We start from the raw sequence: 21,355 nt of genomic DNA, 5'->3' as shown, positions 1-21,355 counted from the left end.
ACCACAGACCAGCAAAGCTACCAATCATGTAGCTGTGTCTCTGATGCCAAGCAAATACACTCCTTGGTAGTGTACAAGAAAAATTGGAGGAAATTTCAAGATGAACGGATGACTTCCTACATCATGGTAGCCCAAGGTACAGAAGTACAAGCTGATGTTAACATCAAGAAATATTCCTGGAAAAGGAAAACACCAAAACTTTGCCACACACACAGAAGTGTTCAAGGACAAATGTATACATTTAGTGATAACACTGGTTTCCCATAATGATTTGGCAGGATTAATTTGTGAGATATGTAAAAAATGTCACACGAGTGTTATTACCAGGGTTCTGTCACCAGCACGCCTCTCTGCATTTACAGTGGTGAATTACAGTGCATGCTTGGATTCATGCGTCACCTTACACTTTTGAATGCTTCCGTCCACTAAGCCCTTACCAAAAATAGAAAGACTAAAAGAGAAAAAGACAAAGCCTTTTCTCTCTCCATCCCACTTAAACATAGCACTAATCATTTGGGCCATGGAATTCATCACTTTGAATCATAGGATGTTGGAGCTTAGAAATAATCTGGCATAATCAGCTCATTTCTCAGTAAGAAACAGTCCACTGTCCACCCACTCCTGCCCCCTCCCACTCACCACTTCCTGCTGCTGGCTCCAACATGTGTCCCACCTGCTCCTAGCCAGCTCTCTCTAGATGAGTTTGGCTGTCCATGAAGACCAAAGTTTTGTACTTGTGTCTATCTGAATTCTAGTTCTTCGGGGATACAAAGAACTAGTTCTTTGTTCATTTGTTGGAAACAAGAGAAACTGAATGTCTACTTTAGCAAAAAAAAAAAAAAAAAAAAAAAAAAAAAAAAAAAAACAAAAGGAAAGAAGGAAAGAAAGAAAGAAAGAAAGAAAAGGTTTATTTGAAGGTACTGAGACCTTATAAAGGAAATGCTTAACAAGGGCAGCTCCAGAGGTTCTCACAGCAGGAGAGGTGAGCTGTCACCATTTGGTGACTCAAGTTCATCTGCCTTCTGCTGCTGGAATTTTTTCTGCCCCAGATTTAAATTCCTAGCAAGAAGGACACTAACTGACCTGATGTGAGTAATGTACCCATTTTTTGGTTGGGATGAAGTATTAGGCATCCCTACCAGAACCACATGGAGTCAAGGGCAGTAATCAGAGACACTGCATAGAGAAAAGCACTCCTGTTTTTCCTGCATAGTTTTAAAAAAAGCTGCTAAAATTAACTGTTCTGCTGTGGAATTTCACATGTGGCTTATTTTGGGGTCTTCTTTCTGGTTTTGATTACCCAGTTTTTACACTTAGCACCTTGTGTGATTGGTTTTGGACTATGCTTTGCATCCCAGCTTATCCCACGGTTAAAAAAATTTTTTTTATGCTTATTTATTTTGAGAGAGAGAGAGAAAGAGAGAGAGAGAGAGAGAGCATGCGCACACCAGTGGGGGAGGGGCAGAGAGCAAGGGAGACAGAATCCAAAGCAGGCTCTTGGCTCCAAGCTGTCAGCACAGAGCCCGACACAGGGCTCGAACCCACAAACTGTGAGATCATGACCTGAGCCAAAGTCAGACGCTTAACCTACTGAGCCACCCAGGTACCCCATTATCCCACAGTTTTAAAAAGAGCAAATCTGATACCTTGATTACCTTGGTCAGGACTACTCTTTAGCTAAGGCAGTCCGGTCTCTTAGCTCCATAATGAACAACTTGGGAAGAAACAGACTCAGGAGAAATGGGATGACTTCCCTGAGATTCTACAGATGGTGAGGGACAAGTTTACAACTAGAATCCAGGTGTACTGATTCCTCATCCAGTAACTGGATGGAGTTACTTTCAGTCCAGCATTTGGGAGCTAATGAGAAAAAGGAAAACAGAGGTATTGCCAGGGAATCAGCATATTCAGAAAAGATGTAAAAGTGCTGTGCCTTTTGTATGCAAGGTTGGGATTGTGATTTGGATACATTAAAAGTTAGAATGTCAGCAGTATTGTCCTGCTAGAATTGTATAATTATTAAGAAGATGGATGGTAGTTTTGAACAGAAAGATTTAAAGGACTATACTTTTCCACACATGTGACAGGTGGGAAAAGAGAGGTCAGGAAGTGGACCGGAGGTATGTGCCAGGAGTTTAGAGACGCACACACAGCCAGTTTGGGAGTGAACCAGGCTGCCATTTAGTGAAGCTCTATTGTGACAAGTCACCTTCCATGACCCAATGACAACGCCTTCACTTTGGGAGTGAAGAGCTACACCAGGTTTCTGCGTCCACAGCAGACCTCTTTACTACCTACATCAGGCCCCTTGTAGAGAGTCTCCCATCTTTGGAATCAAGGAGTGTCATCTGAGAAGTCCCACACCTAGGACCTCCCTGTTTTTCATAATCCTGGTCTTAGGGGCAGAGAAAGAGAAACATTCTAACAGAAGATATAGCAAAAAGTAAACAAAGTTTTCCTCTTTCTGTGGCTAAGTCAGAAAGGTTACTCAAGGAGAATATGCAAGGATGTGTTTATACAGTGGGGTTAAGACTGGCTCCCTTGTGTATGAGAGAAAATGTAAACAGTACTTTAGATAAGCAACAATATCTACAGCATTTTGTGTGACCACTCTAACTTGGGTTGTTTCTTACACAATAAATATTTATTTATTTATTTATTTATTTATTTATTTATTTATTTATTTATGAGAGAGTGTGGGAGAGGGGCAGAGGGAGATAGAGAATTTAAAAAAAAATTTTTTTTTAATGTTTATTCATTTTTGGGAGACAGAGAGAGATAAAGCATGGGCGGGGAAGGAGCAGAGAGAGGGAGACACAGAATCTGAAGCAGGCTTCAGGCTCTGAGCTGTCAGCACAGAGCCCGATGAGGGACTTGAACTCCCAAACTGAACTGCGAGATCATGACCTGAGCCAGTCGGACGCTCGACTGACTAAGCCACCCAGGCGCCCCTATTTATTTATTATTTATTTATTTATGAGACAGTGTGGGAGAGGGGCAGAGGGAGATAGAGAATTTTTTTTTTAAGTTTTATTTTCTTTATTTTGAGAGGGAGAGAGAGAGAATCCCAAGCTGGCTGTGTGTTGTTTGTGTGGGGCACCACCAGGGAGGGGGGAGGGGCTGGATCTCAGGAACGGAGAGATCACAACCTGAGCCAAAATCAAGAGTTAGCTTAACCGACTGAGCCACCCAGGTGCCCCTGTTTTACTTTTGCAGTGGTTTTCCCAATTCTAGTGCAGGACTCCTGGGGCAGTATCATCACTTGTCTCCAGGTATCTATAGCACTTTATATGGTAATTTGCAAATAGCACATGCTTAGTAAGTGTTTGTTGCTGACAATAAAATGCAAGTTTATATATTTTTTTGGTTTATTTTAAAAATCACTTGTACCTTAATGGAAGTTACTGATTTCTCAATCTCTGCTGCATTTCCACATGTAATCCCTTAAGCCTTTTAAGTAAATCCTCAGTATTAATAGAAATATGATTTTAATCTGGATTACCATGAAGCAATTAGATTTGGCACACCGTTAGTTGATAAAATTAGAGACATATAGCACTAGAAGAGACTCCAGCTTTGGCTCTCAAACAAATGCTGTCCGGGATAACTAATGGCTAATCTTATTTAAAATATTGCTATTTACTAAAATTACAGTCATGTATGTATGATGTATGGTTAATTCTATGTGAATATGTATTGTAAAGTAAATATGGTTGATTATATGACTAGTTCAATGAAACAACTATGTTTTAAATATCTTTTTAAAAGTGTACAGATAGTACTTTAAAATTCTGTATGAATTTGCTGGGGCTACTGAACACACTACCACAAACTGGGTTTTAAACCATAGAAATTTATTGTTTTACAGTCCTGAAGCCTGGACATCTGGGATCAAGGTATAGGCAGGGTTGCTTCTGAGGGCCTGAGAGAAAATCTGAGCCAGGTCTCTCAAGTAGCTACTGATTGTTCACTGACCATCTTTGGTGTTCCTTGGCTCATAGAAGCACCTCATTTCTGCCTTCATCTTCACATGGTGTTCTCCCTGTGTACATGTCTATGTCCTCATTTCCCCTTTTGATAAGAACACCAGTCATGTTGGGGGCACCTGGGTGGCTCAGTCGGTTAAGTGTCCAATTTCGGCTCAGGTCATGATCTTGTAGTTTGTGAGCTTGAGCCCTGTGTTGGGCTCTGTGCTGACAGTGCAGAGCCTGGAGCCTGCTTTGGATTCTGTGTCTCCCTCTCTCTCTCTGATCCTCCCCTGCTCATACTCTCTCTCTCTCTCTCTCTCTCTCTCTCTCTCTCAAAAAAAAAAAAATTTTTTTTAATTAATTAAAAAAAAAAAAACAACACTAGTCATGTTGGATAAGAAGCCTACCTCACCCCAGTATGACCTTATCTTAACTAATTACATTCACAATGACCCTATTTCCAAATAAGGTCACATTCTGAAGTATTGGGAGGTAGGACTTCAACATATGACTTTGTGGGGGTGGGGGAGGACACAATTCAACCCATAATACATTCTTTCTTTTTTTTTTTTAAGTTTATTTATTTATTTTGAGAGAGAGAGAGAGACAAAGTGTGAGCAGGGAAGGGCAGAGAGAAAGGGAGAGAGAATCCCAAGGAGGCTCTGCACTGTTAGCACAAAGCCTGATGTGGGGCTCGAACGCACAAACCATGAGATTATGACCTGAGCCAAAGTCAGATGCTTAACTGACTGAGCCACCCAGGCACCCCAACCCATCATACATTCTTAATCGTTAAAAAATTTTTCTTTATGTCTAACTAAATTATTTACTTGTTCAAATCAGGTCCCATTTCCTTTCTTCTTTATGGGGAAAGTGGGCTTGATTCTGTTTCCTACCTATGGCAGAGATGAACCTTGCTTTCTACCCCGTTTTTAGCTCCTACTCAAAGTAGGAAGACTGACTCATGTAATCTGATAAACATTCATTAGGCCACATTCTTTTCGGTGAGGTTATTAGACCTCAGGATCTGGGCCTGAACCTCCTTCTTTCCCTTGTAGTTCTAACTGCCATCCTGAAAACAGATCTGTCAAAGGTCCTGCTCTTCTTCCTGGAGGAGGCAGGCCCAGCCAGCTACCCTGCTTGGTCAGATCTAGCTCCACAGCCAAGAAGCAGCTGGCTGATTTCCTTCCATGGTGCATCCATTCACATCACAGTGTTAGGGATGGAGTCAAAAGCCCCTTGCAGGCACTGCAGCTTCTGGTCCTAAGTCCCATGCTTACCAGTCACCCTGCATTGGGATAAGGGGAGGGAGTGGTTTTTATCAGGGCCTTCCTTGACTTTAATGATCCCTGGCCCAGGTGAATGTGCTTCAGAGTGGTCTTTCTTTCAGCTGAAGGTGAGATCTTACACTTAGGGATCTTACACTCAGGAAAGGAGACATAGGATGTCTCAGTGAAGCCGTAAGTGTGGGCCCCATGCTCAAACTCAGTTTTGCCCCTGCATTCAGGTTTCTCAGGCATTTGATCAAATGTTAGAAAACCTGCTACATTGTTTCCCTGTGGCTCTAATCCCCCCCCCCCCCCCCGCATGCAAACAACTCGGTGATATGGCAAGCCTGTTGGCATCTTTCCCTTTTCTTCCTCCATACCTCACTGCTGAAAACAAGTAGAATAATTCTCCACCAAGAAAAGCACTATATCCTCCAATATTCAGCCAAATGTCCTGCCACTTACTCGTTGGAGCTGTTGCTTCCTATCTATCTATCTTTGCCCTCTATCCTCTCTTCATCTTTCAAATCCCTGACCTCCATTTCTGGCTTTTGGTAACTGCTTCTCCTTCTTGGATTTGTGATTCTGTAGAGCACTGTCCGTGATTCGCTGACTTTGGATTCCCACTTGATGCTCAGCCCTGAACACTCCTCTGTCTCTGACATTCTGTGTAGCTTGGGAAAACCTCTAACTTAGCCTCAGCTGTCAGGCCAGTCCTCCTTCTCTTTAAGCCAGGGCAGAGGGATGTGGAGCCTCTCCTGCACACTCCTATTCTGGGTCCTTTGCCACCAGGAAGAAGTGTGTGATGGAGAAGCTATGCTATTGCTGTCTGCTTCTGCTAATTCTCCACTTCCTGGACCAGCTCTGAAGTTCTTGAGCCTCATCAAGCATGGATTTGTAGATGTTTATAATCTTGCTAAGATTAGGAAGTAGCATTAAAGGTGTATTACCAAATGGCCTTCTTAACATGCCTGCCCTGTTTAAGTACATCTAACTCCGATTACCCTTGGCAACACCCCAGCACTCCATTCAGTAAAATGAATCCTGCATATCCTCCTTGACAGCAGTGGATAATCAGACAAAATTGAGATCTGTTTGCACTTGTCTGGGAGACTCAAACTAATTGCTGTAGCCAGTCACTATCTTTGAAATATATGGTGGACCCCATCCTGACTGTTGCTGATGTTCATTTTTAAATTCATACATACCAGTGGTATGGCAAATATGTAACACTTGGATCTGCCAGGAGAAAGGTTCTAATTTGTAGAGTTTGTTCATTTACACAGTATAAATAGTGCCACCTTAGCTAATGTCAACCTGATGTTATAAAATTCCTGGAAATGTAACAGTAGCTTTTTGCAAGTGGTACACGTTGGCTCCAGCACACTGCGGTATGGATGGGTGGGGAGGGGCAGTATGTAAGCTTTATTTTCATAAGTAATTGTTCATCTCAAATTCATAAGAGTTAACTGTTTAGGACTAGAAAAGAACTCTGAGAGAAAGCAGTGATTTTGAGAAATGGCCTGGCTCAGATTATCTCCAGGTTTTTCCCGGGCACCAAAGCTTTCATCATGGGCCAGGCCCAGCACTGTTCCACCCAGGGGGAAGGGCATGGTAGGCGGACTAGTGGTCTTCAGAGATGCCCATGTCCCAATCCCTGCAATCTATGTTACCTTACATGGCAAAGGGGAATTAAGGGTGCAGAGGGAATTAAGGGTGCTAATCAGCTGACTTTAAAATAGGGAAAGTATCCTAGATTATCCTGGGTGGTTCAATGTAATCACAGGTGTCCTTAGAGGTAGAAGAAAGAGACCCAGAGAGACAACAGCGTGAAAAGGATTTGGCCCAAAGTTCCTAGATTTGAAGGTAAAGGACCCACATGCAAAAGAATGTGGAGAGTTTCTAGAAGATGGCAGAGAAGCAAGAAATCAGATGATCTCTCCTAGTGCTTCCAGGAAAGAACCCAGCCCTGCTGACGATTTGGTATTAGCCCAATGAGGTCCATGTTGGATTTCCAACCTATATACCATAATATAATAAACTTGCGTTGCTCCAAACTCCATATTTGTGGTAATTTGCTATGCAGCAGTAGGAAACTAATACAAAGAGCTATTACTATTAAGCGCTACTGGGGACCCTCTGCATTTGCTAAGAATTTGCTTACTTTTGGCTCCTTAGCTAGCTGGCTCCAAGTCCTTGGTTCTGCAACCTTAACTGTGATTATTCTGCCTTTGGCCCTTTGATTTTAGTTACACAGTCCATTGAGCAGGTACCCAGCCTTGGTGCCCTGCATCGTATTCCTCGTGAGGGAAAAGGGTATTTAGTTAGTCATATACTCAGCAGTGTTCCTCTCTTTCCCATTTCCTCAGCCCCCACTGCATTCCATATTTCTAGTACCTAAATCCTGGATAATTACAATAGCCTTTCCTCCAAACCCTCCTAAGACCAACCCTCCTGAGATAAAAAATGAATGTCACCAGTGTCTCCTGACTAAAGTACAAACATCTTGGTTGGCATTCACAGCTTCCCTAATTTTGCCCCAGTCTACTTTACTGAAGATATTTCTTGATATTCCTCTACTGAAGTGTGTAATCCAATCACAATGATGCCTAAAGCTATTTTTCATTTCACGGCTTCTTAATTCATATCCATCCATTCATCCATCCATCATCTAACAAATATTTACTGAGTGCTTTTCTAATACCTCTGCTGAGCATGGTAAATGGTACAAAAAAGTAAGACCAAATAAAACAAGTAAAACAATGGTTATGCTAACTAAAGAACTCACAGCCTAATGGAGGACATTAAAATTCAGTACACATAAATTCAGTAACTTATGACAATGGATGATAGTGATACATGCCAGGTACCCTGGGAGCTTAGCATAAGGAGGGGCCTAGCCTATCTTCTTTGTGATTCCTTCCTCCACTCAGAGACAGCTACACTTTTTTTTTTAAGTTTATTTATTTATTTTGAGAGAGAGAGAGAGAGTGTGTGTGTGTGCCCAAGCAGGGGACAAGGGGCAGAGAGAATGGGAGAGACAGAATCCCAAGCAGACTCCATGCTGTCAGTACAGAGCCCAACTTGGGGCTCTATCTCATGAACCATGAGATCATGACCTGAGCTGAAATCAAGAGTCAGATGCTTAAATGACTGAGCCACCCAGGCACCCCAGAAGAAGCTATATTTTAAAGGGAAGGGTGCTATGCTTGGGAGTTAGAAACCTGGATTTCTGCTCCAATTGTATAATTTCTTGGTGAATTAGGTGAATTGCTGAGTACTTATTCATGATGGGAAAAAGGTGATGTATAATACCATAGAATTGTGAGTAGCAAGAGTGTGAATTATTAATTCTCTGTAATCTTAAAAAGTACTATGTACACTAGATTCTAAGTTCATTTATGAAAGAGAGGAGAACATGCCACACTGAAATGTACTACTTTGACCAAAAGATTATAATAATTTTTTTTTTTTTTTTTTTTTTTTTTGCTGAGGGCAATTAAGCAGTAAACACATAAGGAGCTTCTTTTCTTCCCTCTTTTTTAAAAACACAGGACATAAATTACTCTTAGTGGAGGTGTTCCCCGCCACCCCCCCCCCCCCCAACCAGGAAGAGAACAACCCTTATCACTGGGGACAGAAAGTCAATATGGAGATGTGTCTGGACAAACAAACCTTACCTTTCATTAGTTTACCACTATATTGACTTTCCCATAACTGACCACTCCCAGGAATCCAAATTCCTTTTCCCTTATCTTGTCACTTCTCCACAATTTATTGTTTTTTGTTAAAATGGTATATAAACCCCAGGGTCTAACCATTTCCTTAGGCCTTCAGTTCTTTTCTATGAAGGCCTCTGTGTGCATAAACATTAAAATATTGACATCAAATAATATTTATATGCTTCCCCCCCATTAATCTGGGGTTTTTTTTGTTTTTTTTTTTTTTTTGTCAGTTTAATTCATGGTCTCAGTTATAGAACACGAAAGGGTAGAAGAATAGCTTTTTTCCTTCCCTGCACTTATTCAGATAAAATCTATTATTTATGGCTTGGGTCATATGACATTTTCCCCCTTCTTATGTATATATAGTATTATTTTTTAGTGGTCATCATTAAGGACTTTTCCTCCCATAAACCGCTTGTACAAAAATGTACAAGTCAATGAATTATTGTGACATGAACAATCCTGAATCTTTTCTAGAGTCAACAATATAACCAGACCCCCAGGAGTCCTGTGTGTACCTCATATAAGCACTTTTGATGTGCTGCCATATTAAATTATATGGAACTTGAAGACAGGCATATTAGCCAAGATTCTTATGTTGGAAATGATAGAACTCAAAGTAACCTAGTTTAAACAGGAGATGACATGTTGCACACAAAAGCAAATCATGGGAAGTATGGGGATGGAGCTGGACTTGGGGTGACTGGGGATGAAAATACTGTCACTTTGTCTCTCTTCCTCTTCTCTCCTTGTTTTCCTTCCTCTCTGCATCTCTTTGAGTGATAGCCTCACTGTCTCAAGATGCTTCCTCCCAAACCCTTTTACTTTATAGTCTCAGACCAGAAAAGAAATTATCTTTCCTTGAGTTAAAAAAGAAAAACATCCTGGGGCACCTGGTTGGCTCAGTTGGGAAAGCATGTGACTCTTGATCTTGGGGTTGTGAGTTTGAGCCCTGTGTTAGGTGTAGAGATTAAATAAATGAACAAGAAAGAAAGAAAGAAAGAAAGAAAGAAAGAAAGAAAGAAAGAAAGAAAGAGAAAGAAGAAAGAAAAAGAAATCATTGTTACACTATATGCTAACTAATTTGGATGTAAATTTTAAAAAATAAAAAAGGAAAGAAAATAAAGGCAGACATTCTGGCAAAAAGCCCTATTGTCTGGCTAACCTGAGTTACATACCCACCCCTGGGGTCAAGGTAGAGGGTTTGTTACCAGAAGAAGGATGAGGCAAGAGAAAGGTGCTGATAACAACAGACAGTAGCCACAACACAGGGATCATTTCCTGTTCAATGCCCCAAGTGATCATTACATTCCCTAGAGAGAAGGCAACCCCCTCTTTAATGTCGCAGGAGTCCTGTCATCTTAAGGGAAGGCAAAGATGAGAACCGTGTTTAGGATAAAAACATCAGAGGCCTGGTGATTTTTAAGGACAGAACTGCTTTTGTTCTTCAGACTGTCTCATAGGCCTGCTCTCTGCGACTCAGGCTGGAGTCTAGAGATGGGTCTCTGTTTCATCACAGTTGACATTTGGGGCCAGATACATACTTTTTGTTGTGGGAGGCTGTCCTGGGTTTTGCAGAATGTTTAGCTGCATCCCTGGATCTACTGTCTAGATGACAGTAGCACCCTCCATCTACAGTCATAAGAAATAATAATATCTCTAGACATGATGTCCTCTGAGAGACAAGATTGCCTCTAGCTAAAAACCATTGGTCTGGAAGAAAGGAGCTACTTAAAAAAATAATAATAAACATTTAAAAAGGTAATTGAAGAGGAAAAGAGCTGATGTCCAAGGCAACAAGGGGAAGAGCACTTACTGGGTCTGCAGCAGAAAGGTCGCCCCCTGTGTTCCCAAGGATGTGTTGGGAAAGTTAACAGAGCTCCCTGGTAAAATTCATCTGAGACAACTTGAAGTGGGATTGCTGGTTTCTGTTAAGCAGACTGGCTGAAGCTGGAGAAATGGTTTTGTTATTTTTCACAGTTATTATGACCTATTTTACTTTTAGATTGAGGTGACTGGGAAACTATTAAAGTTTGAATGAAAGGATAATTTTAATGAATAGAGTTAACATTTTTTTTTTTCTTAATGGCATGATTAAATTCATACATTACTGCTGTGGAATTAGAATTTTAGAAGTGTCAGTTACATTAATCTACATTATACTACTGTAAAATCGTGATGGATTTCCTGGGAAAATGGATCCCACACAGATCCTTCTAAGATTAGAAACTAAAACTTTCATGTATCATCGAGTGTTCAATTTAAATTCCGTGGTAAATGGCCTAACCATGAGAGAATGATCTAAACAGGGTTCCTGAGATATCTTTACATTCAATGGGCTACTCACCTCTTTTTGTAAGAATTTATATCATTGGAAAGAACTTGTATTATCTTGTCTTAAAATAACAATTCTGATTCAACCTGAAATGTGCTTTGCAGCAGTAAGGGAGCAGGAGAAGAGATAATAAGAGAGAAAAAATGCAATGCTTCAGGTAAGTCTCCATTTGAAAGATGAAGATCATGAACAGCTATTGTCTTTGGCCTGTGTAGCATCCCTTGCCCCTCATATAGGGAAGAGAGCATCGCTGCTCCTTTTGGGAACTACTCCTTCCCCATTCCATTCCATGTGGTCCTCTCTTCCCTCCACCCCACCTCCCCAGCGCATACTGATGGGCTCAGAACCTAGTCTGGGCCAGTTAGACTGGCCTGGAAATTTGCATCTTGGATGGAGTGATGTTATTTGAGTTCCAAGTCCTTCTCAAAGATTGGCTATTTGTGTTTTCCCTCCTGCTCCTTCAATTCTCTGAGCTACCAGTATCCTTCCCAAAATGTATATTCCTGCCTAAGTGATCCAGAGTCAGGTTTTGCCACTTAAAACAGCCAAGGAATCTGTAACTGATGTTGGAGACTTCGACCAAAATATTGTGATTTGTTTCTCACTAAGGCTAAAGAGAAAGGGAGACAGTAAGGAAAGAGTATAGTATCAAAGCTAACAGATAGTCTCTTCTGGCCACATGTTGGAAGTATGGGATCCATTTACACATGTTTTCTTTCTTTATTATTTTTTTTAATCTTCCACTCACATTAAGCTTATGTGTAGGTATAGTTATGTAGTTGCCAATGTGGCTTGATTGATGTCAGGATTCCCAAAATGGGGGCGCCTGGGTGGCTCAGTTGGCTAAGGGACCAACTTTGGCTCAAGTTATGATCTCTTGGTTCTTGAGTTTGAGCCCCTCACTGGGGTCTCTGCTGTCAGCACAGACCCTGCTTTGGATCCTCTGTCTCCGTTTCTCTGTGTGTGCTCTCTCTCTTTTTCTCTCTCTCAAAAATAATAAACATAAAAAAAAGTGATTCCCAACATGTTTAAATAGTTTTTTCTGAATATGATGCCTACTATTTTCTTTTATTCTTTTTTAATTTTTTTAGTGTTTATTTATGTTTAAGAGAGAGTGAGAGTGAGTGGGAGAGGGACAGAGAGAGGGAGACACAGAATCTGAAGCAGGATCCAGGCTCTGAGCTGTCACCACAGAGACTGACATGGGGCTCAAACTCATGAACCATCAGATCATGACCTGAGCCAAAGTTGAACACTTAACCGACTGAGCCACCCAGGTGCCCAGATGCCTACTAGTTTCTAAAATGCAATTGAAAGTACTATAGTATCCATTTTTATAAGTAAATTCTAAAAAGTGTTACTTTTCATTTACAAATGCATTTTAATATTATACATTGTATTTTTACTCATCAAAAGTTACAAACAGCACAGAAGGTTATAAAATAAAATACAAAAGATCCACATCACCCCTTTTCCCAAAGAGAATAAAAATTTCACATCTAGGGTATTTCTAGATATAATTAATATGTTTTTGTTATTGGTATTTCTTAGTACTTGGGACTATTCCTCATTCAACCGAGTAGGCATTTTCTAAAACTTGCTTCAAAGAACGGGTGACAGTAGAGAACACACCTTGGGAAAGAAACAATAAGCCAGATTTGCTTCTTATGGGTTTCAAAAGGCTAGGTCCCAGAGGAAAAGCAGGGTCTCTTGTGCACCCAGAAACAAAAACACTTTAGGAGAAGAACATGATGAGGAGGAAACTTCTGAACTGGGGGAGATCAGCTAGGCTTCCTTGAACTGAAGTGACAGGAAGATAGTAAAGATATACCAAGATATCCTGGATCCTGCTTCAGATTCTGTGTCTCCCTCTCTCTGTCCCTCTCCCACTCACTCTCACTCTCTCTTAAAAATAAATAAACACTAAAAAAATTAAAAAAAAGAAAATAGTAGCCATCATATTCAGAAAAAAATTACTCAAACATTATGGTCCCTGGAGCCAGGACAAGGGGCCTGGTGGAGAAGAATCCTTAGGAGCTGAGTTGGCATCCGGAGACACTATCCTCCACCACGGTGAGCACTGCCTATCACCCAGGCTTCATTCAGCTGAGCCCAATACAACTGTCACCTGTGCTAAAGAGTGTGCCAGCCTTTCTTCCCAGTAATGTCACATCACCTTCCAAGATGCAGCGAGAGAGGACCCATCCGTGCCATGAGAGGGGCCCATCCTGACCCTGTTGATGGCCTAGGAGATGATGTGACTGCTGGTTGAGAAGTCAATTGAGTTGGGTCCGGGCAAGTGGAGACTCCTCACCACCTCCTCTGTCCCTGGAAGGTAAATTCAGCCCACCTTTCCCCATAGTGGGAGCCATTGCAAGGACATAGGCTTGGATGGTACACATGATTGAACCCAGTCAAGGCCTCTGTGTACACTTTTAAAGTTCTGGTAGGCAACCAGAGACAAGTCTCTTATGTAAGTTCCCTTGCTTAGTAAACCTGCCCCCTCACAATCTGAAATGTTCTGCCTCTTTTCTTTGGTCTCTCCTTGCCCTCCCTGTTTGGGGGCCAGTTTGTGAACCAACAGTAACCCTAGGATAAATTCTTGCAAGTAGAATTGCTATACCAAAAGGTATATACGTTTTTAATGAAGTGTAAATATTGACAAGTTGTCATCCAAAATGTTTGTATCCTCTTGCAATAACTCACAAGTCATTTACCCAGATTCTCTCAAACACAAGGTATTATCATATTCTTTACATCTTTGCCAACCTGATATATTAAAAAGAAACCTGATTTATTTTAAAATTTGCCTTACTCTAATAATGACTACAAATCCCTTTATATTATGTTTGTACTTACTTAGTACTGCAATTAAAATATTCTGTCTTGTGGGTAAAGACAATTTTCTATTCAGTATATTCAGCAAATCTTTAGTAAACATCCATTATGTGTCTAGTTGATTAGACTGAATTAGACTGAAAACAACGTAAGCAACAACAATGCTTGGTACCAGAGAATGTGGCAGAAAATAATACACAATAAAAATGTTAATGGCAAAAGATTTTCCCATGGTATAACTAGTTTTGAGTGATACTGGCTCCTGATGAATGGCATGAATTAGCTACAAAATGTACCCATATGTAATTGAATAAATTGAGGTGTTAGCCAGAGTTATTCCATATTTTCTGCTTGAAAACTGGATAATATCAGCCAGAAATCAAATTTGGTTTTGGCATAATTAATAATGATCTGTTCTCTCTAGAAGTATGGTAATTAGAAATCTGGCTCAATAACTCTTTAATGTCATCACTGGTTTGTGACAGAAAACCATGACTCTGGCATTAAGAATGGCACTTCCTCATTTGCTATGGGACAAGGCAGCTAAGACAGGTGTTTGTTCTGGAGTTGAAGAAGGAGCTATGCCATAGCTTTCTTTTATGATGTAGTTTTAGGTTGAAATCTGAGCTGTCTAGAGACAATTTCAACCCTGATCATCACAGAGCTGTTAAAAATACAGATTTTATAAAAGCTTGATAACAGTAGATTTATGCTAGGCTTTCACATTTTGGTTCATGGACAAGCTGATGATAGATGGGGGAAAAAAGCTACAAAAATTTACCGTGTTCCAAAATGCTTCCTAAAGTGTGTTAAGAGGTAAGCTAAAAAAAAAAAAAAAAAAGTGTTCCATACTCAACAAAACTCTAGGATAGTTGTTTAAAAAAGTGAAAGAAGTTTCTTTATTACAAAATCTCAGTCTTTATTTGTTTTTAATGTTTATAAATAAATAATGTTAATAAATAAATAATTTATTTTGAGAGAGAGAGAGAGTGAGCGAGCACATGTGAGCCAGGAAGGGGCATAGAGAGAGAGGGAGAGAAAGAATACCAAGCAGGCCCCGTGCTGTCAGCACAGAACCAGATGCAGGGCTCACACCCGCGAACTGTGAGATCATGACCGAAATCAAGAGTCTAAATTTAAACCGAGTGAGCCACCTAGGCACCCCAAGATCTCAGTCTTTAATACAACAGTGTGACAGGGACCCAGTTTTCAGTCTTACCCTAACTCATTTGACGGGCTCCCTATTTCCTGTGTGAATGTATGTTGTTTTTCAGACACCCAGGGTCCACTTTTTGTTCTCAAATCTGGTGGGGTTGTGATAACGGGTCCCTCCCTACCCCAGCTACAAGTTAGGACAACTGGAAGCTGGAATCTGAACCAGGAGTATCAAAGGACAATAGATTGGGGTCCACCCAAACAGCACTGAAAGACATCCTATCATGATATTTCTGCCCCGATGTGATCCTGTTATCACGGTGTCTGTGCCCTTTGGGAACTAACTACTCTAACGCTTGCAGGTTTCCAAGCCTGGTTGTATGTATTGGCTGCCCATAGATTCTTAGCACGGTTATCTTCCCATCAAATACCTTTTTGCTTAAATTCATTGGAGTAGTTTTTTGTCACTTTGCAATGAAAAGATCCACACTTTTTCTTTCTTTCTTTAGCTTATCTCTTATAATTTCACTAAATTGAAACAGAGACAATGTCTATTTATTGACAACTGAAAGCCCTACACCAATTACATTGCTTAACACATTCTAAGAGTTCAAAAAACATTCTTGAACAAATGACTAGCTTTTCAAAGAACGGCTTTTGGGAAGTATTGTTTTAAGCTATTTTCTCTATGAGGGAAAAGATCATATATAATGGTACCCAACAGAGAAATACCTATTTTCTCTTCTAGTAACAGAGTATACTGGAATACACATTTGTGTTGAGTTTTGATCACTGTCTAACAAACCATGGAGTCGTCCAATATTTTAGATAAATAAAGGCTTTTTAATTTAAAAAATCTATACTTTAAATCAATCTTAAGGAGTCACTTAGGGGGAAAAACACCCTCTCTGAACTAGACATTTTAGTAGATATTTGACATATATTTTCTTAGTTCCTCAATATCCATGTATCAGTCAGCAATATTTATTGAGCCCCTAGTATGTGACTGGCATTGTGCTAGTGGGTAGGACTACCTATCACAAACAAGACAGACCCAGCTTGAGTAGTAAGAAACCTTACATAGTCACACAGATGGTGACTTGGTGGCATAAAGATTTTTGTTTTCTGTGTAATTGCAGTTATATTCTTTGTTCTATTTAACCATTTTAAATAAATACCTTCTATTTATTCCAAACAGTTAATCTAATCAACAGATGGGTTTAAATACTTTTTTAATTTATTTTGAGAGGGAGAGAGAGAGAGAGAGAGAGCAAGCGGGCACACAAGTTGGATAGGGGCAGAGAGAAAGGGGAGAGAGAAAGAATCCCAAGCAGGGTTCACACCATCAGCACAGAGCCCGATGTGTGGCTCAAACCCATGAACTATGAGATCATGACCTGAGCCATAACCAGTAATTGGACGCTTAATGGACTGAGCCACCCAGGAGCTCCTAGATGGTTTTAAAATTTTAAGTGCATTCAACTTAATAACAAATATTTTATGAATCTTAAAGAAGTGTTTATTGATACCAGTCATAGTATTTTGGGTTCAAACATGCTTTCACATTTATTCTTCTGGTATGAAACCACACCCCATGAAAAATACCAAATGCATGTGAAAAATTCTAGAGAATAGCACTGCACCTAGTGTTTGTAGTCTGTCGTTTGTCATTCTTCCTCCTGCTTCTATCTTGGGGTCCAAGACTGCTAGATATGTAGGCCTCTAGTGCCCTAGAGTCCGGGAATGATGGACTGGAAGCCAGAGAGTCAGGCCCCAAGGTATGGGGCAGGGGTAGCAAACAGCCCCATAAAACCTGTGGGTCTGAAAGTGAAAAAATTGCCGAACCTCAAAAATTGTTTTGAGGCTAATGGAAATGTTAAGGACACCTACAAGTAGATCAAGGCACTGTTCCTAGCTCAAGTGTAGAACACAAACCTGCCAGAGAGGAGGCTTAACCATTCTGTGAAATTGCATCTTTGTGGTAGTTTAATTTTTTTTTTTAACGTTTATTTATTTTTGAGACAGAGAGAGACAGAGCATGAACAGAGGGGCAGAGAGAGAGGGAGACACAGAATCGGAAGCAGGCTCCAGGCTCTGAGCCATCAGCTCAGAGCCCGACGCAGGGCTCGAACTCACAGACCGTGAGATCATGACCTGAGCCGAAGTCAGACACTTAACCGACCAAGCCACCCAGGCGCCCCTCTTTGTGGTAGTTTAAACACTGAACTTTAAACAAAGCACAATTTACCCCAATTTAGTTTCATTTTTCTTATACCTGATGGCTTAACTCTGCATCGGACCAAGGTTTTCATTGCAAAAGTGGAATATGGAATATTTTTACCTATTAAAGTTGTCCACTTTAAGTGTGTGCTGTAAGCATGTTATACATAGGAATGACATCAATGACCCGCAAGTGGCACAAGAGTGGGCCGAGCCCTTAAGTTTAACAGAGGTTGTTGTCTGTTTACGGTGTTAATGCTGAATTAGCTGTAACCAAAATACCCTTCCTCATTTCTCAGGTTCAGGGCTCCCATCCAACCTTAAAGTTACCGTGAAGTCTTTCCCAACATTACCATAAAGCCATAGAGGGGTGGCTAGGAATAGTGGCAATGTGAACTTTTCAAGTCAGTAGTGTCAGGGAAGCAGAGGGACAGCGCTCTGTTCCCGCCAGTTGCTCTCCAGCCATGGGAAGGGATTCTGGGAGCAGGTAGGTTGGGTTCTCGGGTATCGGTCACCACAGCTTCGGGCGCAGGCCGACTGTAGCTCTGACCCAGCGGCCCACAGCGCAGGTGCCAAAGAGCACGAAGTCGGGCTGCGCAGAGGAGGGGGACTTCCGGGGAGAGCGGGAGCGCGCGCTGGCTCGCCGTCGGGAGCGGGGGTGGGGGGTGGGGAAAGCGCGGCGTGCGCGCCTCCTCAGCGGCTGGTGTGGGAGGAGGGGAGCGTGCGCGCGGGCTGGCCGGCGCAGAGGGAGGGCGCGGGCGTGCGCGCTGGCTCGCTTGAGGCGGGAGGGGGCGGAGCCGCATCACGGTCTGAACCCGCCCCGAGGTCCGCCAAGGTGCGTCTCCAGGCAGACGCGGCCGCCTGGGGCAGAGCTAGCCGGGACGCGCCACCTGCGGTGCTGGCTGCTGCTTTTTATTTACTAGCAAACACTGTTTCCCCGCGGGAGAGGGAGAGTCCGGGAGCGCGCGGGCACACACACACACACACACACACACACACACGCTCACTCACTGAACACACGCGCTCGCGCACACACATATACATATACGCTAGCGCTCTTGTCTTCACAACTGCATCCCCAAACCGACAGTGCGAAGCTACTGCGGTTTCCCTTAACCTCAGCATCGTGGGGGAGAAGCAGAGCCGTTGTGCATCAGGGAGCGCCCGGTGCCTGCGCTGCCGACTCGGGTACATACATAACCCAGCAGACCGCTCACCCCATCGGGTAAGCCAGTCTCTCCTTGTAACCTGTTCGGGGTAGGTGCCTGTGGCCCGGAGGGAGGGGGTGGGAGGCCGCTGGTGCGCCAGTGGGGGCGAGACAGGAGTTAAAATTTCAGGGGTATGCGGCCGGTGCAGCTCTACCAGCGTCGTCTAGCGGGAGCAATTACTACTCCCGTTACTTATTCTACCAACCGTGGAGTTGCTCCCCCGCCTTCTCCCCTTCCCCCAGCCCGAGTCGTACTGTGCTCTTTGGTTGCCAAGGAGACTTGCTTAAACATCAGCCTTGGGCCGTCTATTGAAAGAAGTAGTTTTTTAAAAAATGATGTTGTTATTTATTACGTTCAAAAAATAAAATAAAATACACGCTGAGGGCCATGTGGTGATTTGGCAACCGTTAATATGTATTCTGGGCATGGTTTCATTCAACTTCAAGGAAAGCGGTAATGCGCTATATGGTATGCTTCAAAACGGATTCGTCAGACGGGGTTTTCAACGGATTGTGTCTTGAATCATAAAGTACTCCAATTTTGGAGATCTTATAAAGAACAATGAGTCCAGTGAAAATCCCCTTTCCCTTCTAATTCCACATTATATCCTGCAGTTCACTCAGGCATGATTATCTTCATATTAAAAGTGAAAGAGGAATTAATTGTGGTTCCTCACACAAGGGTGATCTATTGCAAATGGACCAGAACAGGAATACATAAGTGAATTCCTAATGTAAGGAGAGAGCATTCACGGCAGAAATCTTTGCTAACATTTCTGTGGGCACTGCAACATTATTTAAGTGCAGTTGTCTGCACCTCTGCCCATTTGTGAGAAGATTCTGTTTAATTTCAAGGCTCTTATGTTTTTGTTTTGTTTTGGTTTGTTTTTTTTTTACATATATCTATATGTTGATAGATATAGGTGTAGAATTTGTGCCATGGCTTATTACTGCAGATTCTAAGGTTTTGGAGCTTCTATTGAAATGTTGAGAGGAGGGAGGCACAGAGAGAGCCTCATAGATCCTTTTGTGTTTTTTGTTTTGTTTTGTTTTGTTTTGTTTTCCTGTTGGACCAGATCATTTACCAGAGCACTGGGTGAGGCCCAGGGAGGAGATCAATGCTCATATCTCACAGGAACCCCTAATGATGGGGCTGTGAGTTTTACTTTGAGGCCTCAGGTGCCTAGTGGGTAAACTTACAACAGCCCTTGAAGGGATCAGCAATCCAGTAATTACGCTTTGCACTAATTTCACACCTTCATTACAAACAGAAAGGACCTAGTAAAGATCCACTGACATTCGGTAATACATTTAGTTTTTCTTTGATATTTGTTCATCTTCTTACCTTTTATTAAATGAGGCAAGGAAATATATCAAATTCTTTTTATTTAGATATTAAACTGTGTCATACAGAGTAGCAATATGAGGAACAAGGAAGCCAGTAACAGCTGAGGTAAGTAGAGGGGATTTATACAAGTGACAGGGGACTGGGAAATGAATAAAGATGACAAATATTTTATGTTACAGTTTACGAAGTACTTTTCCACTCTTCTTTTTTATTCCCCACAACAACCTGATGAGGTCAAGGGATTAGCTTCAGGTTAAACCTGAAGGGACCCAAGACTCAGAGCTTGTGGAAGGTCACAGAGCTAGTGAATGGGGAAGCCCTTTTTGGATCCAGGCTCTTTGCTTTAAAAAAAAACAAAACAACCCTGGGTCTGCATTTCCAGTGCACAGGTAAGATAAAGGAGTGGAGCAGGCCCAGTGGTCCTGCCATGTGGGAGGAGGGGTTGTGGATTGTGGCCTGTGGAACATGAAAACCATTATTAAAAGGGCAGCTCCAACGTGCCTGTAGCTGATTGTTGCCACCCTGGCTGTAAAACAAGGGAATCAGAAGCTTACATGTTTTTATGTGAAGTGTCCTTAATTTTATAAACTGTAAGGACCACACTAAAAATGTATTTGGGCCGCATGTGGCCTGTGGCCTGCCAGTTGCAATCTATAGCTACTGAGCTCTCATTCAGTTCTTAACTATTTTTCTCTTACAGAATACTGATGTGAGCAAATACATCCATCACTGTAAGAGTGATTAGGAGTTTTCTGGTTTTGATAGTAAGTCTAAAAAATGTGCCATATCCTTTCTTCAATAAACAGGTCCAAGTTTGTTTTTTAGAGTTCCTCGGTCTCTCTCTTATACCTCAGAGAAAATAAAAGAAAATGAAATGCTCCAAAAGAGGATTTTTTCTTAAACTGGTGAAACAAAAGCATTTATAATTTAAAACTTCTTGTGTTCCTGGGTTAATTTTTTTTTTCTGGGCACATACAATAAAGTATAGAAAAAGTAGATCAGGTACCTGACATTGTAGGTAGAGGTAGAATAAAAAGTTGGTCGGAAAAAGGAGCATCCTGGGGCACCTGGGTGGCTCAGTTGGTTAAGCATCCAACTTCAGCTCAGGTCATGATCTTGTGGTTTGTGAGTTCCAGCCGCACATCGGCCTCTGTGCTGACAGCTTAGAGCCTAGAGCCTGCTTCAGAGTCTGTCTCCCCCTGTCTCTGCCCCTCTTTCGCTTAAGCTTTGTCTCTCTCTCTCTCTCTCTCTCTCAGATGTAAATAAACATTAAAAAAGAAAAAAAGAAAAG

The 21,355-nt window shown here is 41.7% G+C and overlaps 1 protein-coding gene across 14 annotated transcripts in view; it reads left to right on the top strand.

Annotated features, from left to right (window-relative positions):
• The first annotated feature begins 18,270 nt into the window (after positions 1 to 18,270).
• Positions 18,271 to 21,355, top strand: part of KLHL32 (kelch like family member 32) — a 243,069-nt gene continuing 239,984 nt past the window's right edge. For 8 of the 14 annotated variants that reach the window (XM_019442905.2, XM_053904639.1, XM_019442899.2 and 5 more), the window contains exon 1: positions 18,288 to 18,734. The gene's annotated coding sequence lies outside the window, so the exon portion shown is untranslated. Of the gene's footprint in view, positions 18,735 to 21,355 lie in introns of all 14 variants that reach the window. The other 6 variants (XM_019442911.2, XM_019442912.2, XM_019442907.2 and 3 more) reach the window with 4 other exon arrangements.

The sequence above is a fragment of the Panthera pardus genome, unplaced genomic scaffold (genome assembly GCF_024362965.1).
Source record: "Panthera pardus isolate Hobbes unplaced genomic scaffold, ASM2436296v1 HiC_scaffold_17, whole genome shotgun sequence".
Taxonomy (NCBI): Eukaryota; Metazoa; Chordata; class Mammalia; order Carnivora; family Felidae; genus Panthera; species Panthera pardus.
Note: the sequence above shows the minus strand (reverse complement) of the source record. Positions and strands in the feature narration are given on the sequence as shown.